Source organism: Rhinopithecus roxellana, chromosome 1 (assembly GCF_007565055.1).
Source record: "Rhinopithecus roxellana isolate Shanxi Qingling chromosome 1, ASM756505v1, whole genome shotgun sequence".
NCBI lineage: Eukaryota > Metazoa > Chordata > Mammalia > Primates > Cercopithecidae > Rhinopithecus > Rhinopithecus roxellana.
Window position 1 is genome coordinate 21,783,555 of NC_044549.1, and position 9,139 is coordinate 21,792,693.

At 39.4% G+C, this 9,139-nt stretch overlaps 1 pseudogene; it reads left to right on the forward strand.

The window, feature by feature from the left end:
- Nucleotides 1-8,291: 8,291 nt before the first annotated feature.
- On the forward strand, nt 8,292-8,832 carry LOC115898690 (annotated as a pseudogene).
- Nucleotides 8,833-9,139: the final 307 nt, after the last annotated feature.

Consider the following 9,139-nt stretch of genomic DNA (forward strand, 5'->3'; position numbering starts at 1 on the left):
ATCAGTTCTTCAGATATTCCTTAATCCAATCAGGGCGACATCTAAAGTAAACCCTCAAACATTCTTCCATAGCCTTTTTGATACTTACATGATATCTCATTACATAGATAATTTTATCTTAAATCTAACATGTTTTATTATAAGAAACAACACTGCATTGAATATGCTTATATCTTTGTCACTGTATCTTTCCACGTACTTTTCATTATTTCCTTAGGAAAAAATAGTGGAAGAATGATGGTTGGATCAATGGTTATTCAAACTCTGAATGCTTCTCATATATATTGCCAAGTTACAATCCAGAAAGGTGTACCAATTTATAATCTACCCCAGCCTTCATAAATGATCCATAGCTCTGAAAACCCACTTTAAGTTTACAAATGATAAAGAAAAAATTATGAAAACATTTAGAAGGCCCTTATAAGTACTATTTCAATTAAAATATACAGAATATAATTTATGAACCTAAACTTTTTTATAAGATCGTAAGATTTATTTTTACAAAACTGGCTACTTACGTAAGGTCCCAAAAAGACAGACCTAAGACCTTTAGTAGGTTTTCTATGTTTAAAAACTTAAAAAGTTAAGTAAAGCACATATTGCATTCAGCGTTTCAAATTGAACATGTTTAGAGATTGCTATAGCTCACAGTATATCCCAGAATCAACATGAATGTTATCATGCATGCATGTGTGTGTGTATGTTTGTGTGTGTGTTTATGTAGCAGGGAGTTAGATTGTCATATTCATTCCCTTTGATTATATCCCTTGCCAGTTGGCTAAGCTTAAGAAATTCTGAACACAGCTGTTGCCAGAATTCTACCCCCACAACCTGGCTGACAGCTCTATCAACAACCCTGGAGGGCGAACAGTCTCCAGCCCGTCCTCCTATCTCTGTAGTGCCAACTGCAGCCCAAATGTTTGGGCTTCAGTGGTAAACAGAAGCAGACAAGCCCTAAAGATCTAAAGTGAGCAGATATTTGTTTTACTAGCAACAAAAACAAATAAGTAAATACATGAAAAGCAAGCTGTGACATTCAGAATGTGCATGCCCTTCTAATGCACTGAAGATTTAAGCAATTAGCAATTTAAATTTAGCAATGATACTTAATGAATATTATATTCAAAATATAAATAATCACATTGGAAAATAAAATCACTTTCATTAAACAAATATCACCTTTCAACTGTCTAGAAGGCAAATCATAACACAAAGAATAAGACAATTAACAGAGCAATGGCTCAGGTAACATATGTCAAATCCCTCTTCACCTGCATAGATAATCAAAGCCAGTTCGGACAGAACACTAGAGAAAGGCCCTGTAAAGAAAATTGATGCAAACTTATCATTATTCTTTAACTATTCTTGTTAAATGAAGTCATACTAGTAGTTCCAAATTGTCCCACAAGTTTCTCTGTTAATCTCCCATCAATTACCCAAAAATGTTGGCTGGAGGTGACAACCAGGGAATTATATCAGCTAAGTCCTCCAAGGAGTTTGCTTAGCAGTGCAGGCTTGGCAGTTTCACTCCAGGGACAGGACTGTTCCAGAGTCGAGGCTGGTCCAGAAAGATGGAACTAGCTGCTCAGAGGGGCAAGCTAGAAAGTAGTGAAATGCTATTTACCTTTTGGTTATTTAATAACGAGACACTTAAAAATAGATACCCATTAGGGTAACAATGGTTTTTTAATGGAAAATAGAAAGTGTTGGCAAGGAGGTGGAGAAATTGTGATTCTTGCATATTGCTAGTGGGAATGTAAAATGACACAGCCACTGAAACGTTATAATGGCTCCTCAGAAAGTTAAACATAGAATTACCACATGATTCAGCAATTCTACTTCTGACTATATTCACCAACTATTGAAAACAAGGACTCAGATATTTGTACACCGAAGTTCATAGCAACATTATTCACAGTAGCCAAAAGCCTGGAAACCCAAATGTCTATCAACAGATGAATGGATAAACAAAATGTGGTATGTATACACAATGGAATATTAATGAGCCTTTAAATGAAATGACATCATAATACATGCTACAACACGAATGAACCTTGCAAACAGTACGCTAAGTGAAATAAGCCAAACATAAAAGGACAAATTGTATGATTCCACTAAGTGAGGTACCTAGGATAGGCAAATTCATGAAGACAGAAAGGAGATTGGTGGTTACCAGTGGCTAGGGGGAAAGGAGATGGGGAGTTACTGTTTAATGAGGACAGTGTTTCTGTCCGGGATAGTGAAAACCTTCAATAGAAGGATAGTGGCAATGAGTGCACAAGAATGCAAGTAAGCTTAATGCCACTGATTCATACACTTTAAATGGCTAAATGGTAAATTTTATGTCATGTATATTTTACCACAATAAAACAATAGAAAAAATAATCCATTGAATACTTAAAGAAACTGATTAAAATTTCTGTCTTTTATTCTTCTCTATAAATTGTATGTGGACAATTTTTTACCAACAAAAAAAAAGCTAAGAATAGAAATAAGTAGATCTTAGACAAACACATGTACTTGGAACCATTTTGTGTATTTGCTATATTTTATTATTGCCTGATCTGACACAAAGGGTCAGACCCACACAAATCAATATTATAGCCAGTGTCAAGCTTTCATCATGATGTAAAAGAGTCAGGTAATCCAGTAAAAGATTCAGGTTCCAGAAAAGCAGAGAGAAGTTGGGGACATTGAGAGCAGTTCCCCAGCTCCTTTCGGTTCATGACAGACATCAACTCTCCGGCCCAGAGTGAAAGACGAGGTCCACGGTGGAGGTTTTGTGCTGATATCTCCTACCATAAGGGAGCATTTTATGAAACATCTCTGTGTTATAACCCAGCTTTCATGTCATTTTTTCAAGGATATCCTGCTCAGAGCATTCCACAGAAAAGACCCTTCTGCTAGCGTGTTTCATGAGTATATTTACCTGGAGTCCAGAACCACATTGACTAGGCACCTGCCTTCTTTTCCCCATTCCACTTGGAGCATCCCCCAGATAGTCAGGGGGAAACTGAGTCACAGTTCAACTGCATTATTTTTTTCACCTAGTTATAGACTAAAAGTTTATGTCCTCCCAAAATTCATATATTGAAGCCGTACCCCCAGTATGATGAATTTGGACGTGAAGCCTTGGGAAGTAGTTTCTTCCCAAGGTTTAAATGTAGTCATGAGGGTGAGGCTCATGACTCATGACCATGATGAGATTGGTGTCCTTATACGAATAGGGAGAGAGACCACAGTGAGTTATCTCTCCACCATGTGGGGATACAGCAAGAAGGTGGCAACCTGAAAGCTAGTAAGGGGATTTCACCAGGCACTGAATCTGCTGGCACCTCAATCGTGGAATTCCTAGCCTCCAGAACTGTGAGAAATAAACTTCTCTGGTTTAAGTCACTCAGTCCACAGCATTTCGTTATAGCAGCCCAAGCTGACTGTTCAATGTCTAATCATTTGGATTGAATAAGTAAACAAAATATATATGCAGGTACTTGTCTTTAGAAATAATCATTTAATATAGAAACCTGGGATATTTCCATGGGAGCTTTCTACTCCCCAAAGTTCAATGTCTAGACCTCCATAGCAGGAACTCTCCTCCACAAATGCATCAAAGTCACCTGGTGAAGGTGAGGAGGAAAAGGCAAAGCATCCTTTGGATGGGTCCCCAAGTCCTTGTACAACTCAACAAGGTGTCAGATATAAGGAGCTATAAGCAATGAAAACCTAATGTAGAAGGAAAATTGCTTTCACAAATTAGACTTCAGGCCAAAAGGAAATTGAGGGATGGATGCATCATTGCCTCAGTACTCTCCAAGTCCACTCAGTTTATTCCATCTTTTATGTTCTCTGTTGCTGACCTTCCACAGCAAAGTTCTCATTCTCCACCTTTTTTTTTTTTTTTTTTTTTTGGACTACAGGATTTAGACAGTTCTTTGTATCCCAGGTCAACTTTGCCTTTGCCTTTGAGGGGAACATAAATTGCTCTTTGCTCCCAAATCCTTGATTTGGCCTCAGTCAATTCCACCCAGGCCCAGCTCTCAGGACTTGAGGAGGCTGGATCAGGACAGGTTTCCCACAGATCCAGGAGGAAAGGCTATGGGGAGAAAACCCAAAATGCTAGGATTAGTGGCAGCAGCAGGAGCCACCCCAACCTGATCACCACACAGAAGACTTGGTCCTTTCACCGTCACTCACCCAGAGGACAGGGTTTCTCTCTGCCCTGTACCTGTCACCCAAAAGAGCAGTAACAGGGAGAGGCATAGGCCCTAGTATCTTTAAACTCTCCTCAAAGTTTCCTGATGGGGGTGGTGAGTCTGAACTCCACCGTCACTAGCTAGAATTCTTAGCTCAACAGTGGTGCCAGGAAGTCACGGGAATGGAACCAAAGCTGGTGCCTCAGTTGTGAGCATATAGTGTCTCTAATTAATCCCACCTGGCTTCATACGATTATCTAAGCAGAAATGCTTCTGGCATTATTTGAACCACAGAATTCTGCTGGTAGCTACAGAACGCTTTCTTCAAAGCGTGCAGCAGTGCAAGCAGACAGAATAATTTCTTCTTATAGATGTGCACACTGGACAAGAGACATCTTCTGAGTGAAATACTACCAGAAACATAATCAATAAGCCCTTAAAAAACCCTTGTAAAATAGTACCAAGTGCAATTTTTAAAACTGTAGAAATTATGGCGGTTTAAATATGAATGGCATTTTACAGCTTACAAAGAATTTCCACCCATCTTCCCCCTTGAAAAGAAAATAGGAAGTAACTGTCATGCAACTCCAATATAAAAACAGCATAAGAAAACATAAGCCTGGTTGTATAGGCTTCGCAGAAATTCATAATGTTAGATAATTAATACATGGGAAGAAAATGATTTGCTTTAAGTCACAGACTGTTTTCAAGAGCTTCTATGTTATGATGACAGCTGTTCTTCATAATCTTTACATTTCTGGCTCTGAAGAAAGCAAAATAATATTTTCACCTCATTTATATGCATCACAGAAGTGCAAGGAAACATTCCAATGAAACTCACTGTGGTAAAAAATCTATTTAATTGCAGCAATACGTTTGATATGGGCTCTGGACACAAGGCAAACCCTCAAAGCTGGAAATGATAACTGATGTTTTTGCCAAAGTTTGCCAGTGGCTAGTGACCATCACTTGCCTAATCCTGAGTGGCTGTCTCTTAGTGGTGGTTTTGTGTGTGTGTGTGTGTGTGTGTGTGTGTGTATCCTGCCAGAATTCTCTGGGTGGCCTGTGGAATATCTAGAATTTGTGGTTGACCTTTCCCATGGACAGTTAGGCAAACACTTCAAATGCTATTTATGGCTGCTTGGATGAGGCGTGGTACCTGGTTTAGTCTCTCCAAAATCAAATCAAATGCCAAGGATGCCATTAGATCCTGGTTACTATTAGCATAACTTCTTCATGAGTAAGGGAAGAAATTGCCAACACATACAACATATCCTTTAGATCCACAACAAGAAAGAATCATCTTTTGCCACTCCAAGAACACAAGAGGAAAGGAGAAATGTAGATTCTATCCTTGTAAGCCCACAGATATCTTCTCTTTACTGTTGAGAGTGTCATACCCTGTTCATTCTAATATATGTTAAATCACTTGGCACTATAATTCTCTAAATTTTGAATATCAATAAGAATTTCAAAGCAAAAAAACTACCATTGAAAAGGAAATCTTTCCCCATTATAAAATGATTATTCAAATTTGATACTAAGACATCATCTCTTCAAGTTAAACAATGTAATGTACTTGGAAGAGTAATACACAAAGTATTTGACATTATTTACACTTAGTACAAATGAAAGTTCTGAAAATTGATTTAATTTGGGAGGAAGAAAGACTCAAAATACTAATCTCCCCAATAAATAATAGGAGAATAAATAAGAAGACAAACAATTAGCTGAGATCAAGTTTCAACATCAATTTTATATTCACCTCTGTGAATGGGATGATGTGCAGTCTCAATTTGTTTGGTGGTACGGTTCATCTGGGTTCAGGGATTTCTACCGGTTTTTTTTTTTTTTTTTTTTTTTTTTTTTTTTTTTTTTTTTTTTTTTTTGAGATGGAGTTTCACTCTTATCACCCAGGCTGGAGTGCAATGGCACAATCTCAGCTCACTGCAACCAACCTTTACCTCCCAGGTACAAGCAATTCTCTTGCCTCGGAGTTTCCCGAGTAGCTGAGATCACAGGCGTGCAACACCACACCCGGCTAATTTTTGTATTTTCAATAGAGATGGAGTTTCACCGTGATGGCCAGACTAGTCTCGAACTCCTGACCTTAAGTGATCTGCCAACCTCGGCATCCCAAAGTGCTGGGATTACAGGTGTGAGCCACTGTGCCCAGCCAGATTTCTGCTGTTCTTGATTGCATCTTTTAAACAATGGATTCATTCATTCGTTCGTTCAACACTTATTGAAGATCCACATCCATTACTACGTGCCAGGCACTGTTATTGATGCTGGGGATTTACCAGCAAACAAAATAAGCCAAGTATCTGGTTTTATGGAGCTTTTGGTGCACTATAGTCTTAATATGATTAAATCAAATACTAGGGATATACTGACTTCGAATATATGAAGCCATCACCTTGCGTGCACTTATAACTCAATACAAACACTTGGTACACAACTGTGAATCTCACTTTGTTCAGCAACTCTCCTTTCCTAGGAACTAAGGCAAGACATCAACATCTCCAGTGACATCAAAGACTTGAGTCCACTCCTGTGTGTGTTTTGGCCTTTTCTATTCAAGCTTACTGTTTTGGACTGCACTGTCATATCATCAATCTCCATTTCCCTCTCTGGAGAGCTATTCTTCCTCACAGAGGAGCTACAACAGGCCAATAGCAGGGTCCCCCCACCAGCCACTTCTGATCTGTGCAGGTCCTCAAAGCCTTCCTCTCTTATCCCATTTCATCACATGAGTTTGTCTTGCATGTTCTTAAACATCCCTAGCAATGCAGAGCTACCTTCTTGAGTCCACAATCTGTTTGCTGAGTGAAAAACAACCCCTGTCCTTTTTGTCGGTGGTACTGTTAACTCCTCAGGCCACCTCCCTTTTATTCAGAGGTAGAAACTAGTTTCTGCAACATTATAAAATTATTCCTCTGGGTTAAATATATCTTCCTCAACTCATCTCCTAAAAAGCTTTCTAAAACAAATACTACCCTGGAGATTCTGATTCAACAAGTTTCAGGCAGGACCCATACAGCTTTATCTTTTTTTTTTTTAACACCACAGGGCATTCAGATATTCATCTAAGTTTGACAGTATTGTCCAGAGAGCTAATCAGTCAAAATATACCTAACATACCTTACATAGTGACCTCAACTTCCCCTCACATGCACCTCCTGCTCACTTCCTCAGTTCCTCTCCAGATATGTCACCTCCTTCCCATATTTCAACCTAAACATTTGTACTTGTGACCACACTTGGTTGCATCATTCAGTATCTCTCCATCGCCATCTCTTTTATATTCCTAGGTGATCTTAGCCTAGGTACTGCTTCCATTTGGCTCTCTTCATACTTCATTTCTAATCTATTGAGATTAGATTATTGCCAACATTGTCTAGACTAGGCTTGACTTTTAGGCCATTTAAAATAAACGCTGAGGCAAAAAAAAAAAAATCTAGAAATCAAAGTATTATTCTACTGCCCCTATAACTTCCATTCAAAACAATTATACAGAATACTCTAGGTTGGGCCTGGCCTGGGTCTGACTGGGGCATGGGCACCAATGGACCATCTTGAGTTCCTGGGAAAAGGCAGTGAAAGAGGAAGAAGTTGTAAGAGAGGGTATCCAGCTAGGGAGGGTTAGAAAGTCCCCATCTCCTGCCATCAATCTCAAACCAGTACTGACCAGATAAAGCCGTGGGGCAGCAAGAGGGAAGGAAGGGTGATAGCAGCAGGAGTGAAAGAAGATGGTGGGACAGCTACCAGTGTGTTTGGTGGATTGTGGCACTGAGTATACAAAACTGAAACATGTTGCAAGTATAGAACAATAGTTTATTATCCCTTGATGTATTGCTTTCAAGAATTCAGCAAAAGTGGGCAATTAATCTCAAAAGCGGGTGATAAAGAAAGCCAATGTCGTAGACTTCTTCTTTGGGGATGATGGAACAGGAAAAAGCCACATATACCATGAAGTGGTGAACCCACCATGGTTTAGTTGAAGATTGCTGAAAGAAAGGTTTGGAGTAAGTAATCTTTAAACACTTAAAGCAGAACATGAAGGTCATTACTTTCTTTTGACTAAACTTCCACTGAATGCTCCAGCAAACAGAATATGCTACCGAAATAGTATTTGAGTTCTTCAATATTCCAGGCTTATACATAGCCATGCAGGCTGTTCTTGCATTAGCAGCATCCTGAGCATCAAAACAAATAAGAAAACAGACATTGACTGGTATGGGAAGAGATAGTAAAGATGGTGGCACTCCCGTCCCACCTCCAACTGAAGGATATGGGGTTGGCAACTGCCATAAGCACATTCCAATCATAGGGCAAGCATCACATATTTCATTCAGTAACTGTTCAGAGGCTGAGAAGTAGAAATTCGTTCAGAGCAATCCCTGGAAACAGTTACAGCAGTAAAGGAGTGCTATAGTCATGTCTGCCCAGATTTAGTAAAAGAATTTAACAAGTATGACACAGATGGGCCAAGTGGATTAAACAGTACACTGGAATCAGGGCAATCTCAAAGAAAGAATTTTCCATTGACGTTGGTTATGAGAGATCTTTGTGACTTGAAATCTTTTTTCACCCAGAATTTGCTTATCATGACTTCACACAACTACCTAAGAGGTAGCAGAGGAAGCAAGTCAGAATGATCAGAATAATCATTCTGGGCAGGGTGGCTCACACCTGTAATCCCAGCACTTTCGGAGGTCAAGGCGGGCGGATCACTTGAGGTCAGGAGTTTGAGAACAACCTGGCCAATATGGTGAAACCCCACCTTTACTGCAAAAACAAAAATTAGATGGGCGTGGTGATGCACACCTGTAATTCCAGCTACTTGGGTGACTGAGGCATGAGAATTTCTTGAACCAGGGAGATGGAGGTTACAGTGAGCAGAGATGGCATCACTGCACTCCAGCCTGGGTGACAGAGCAAGA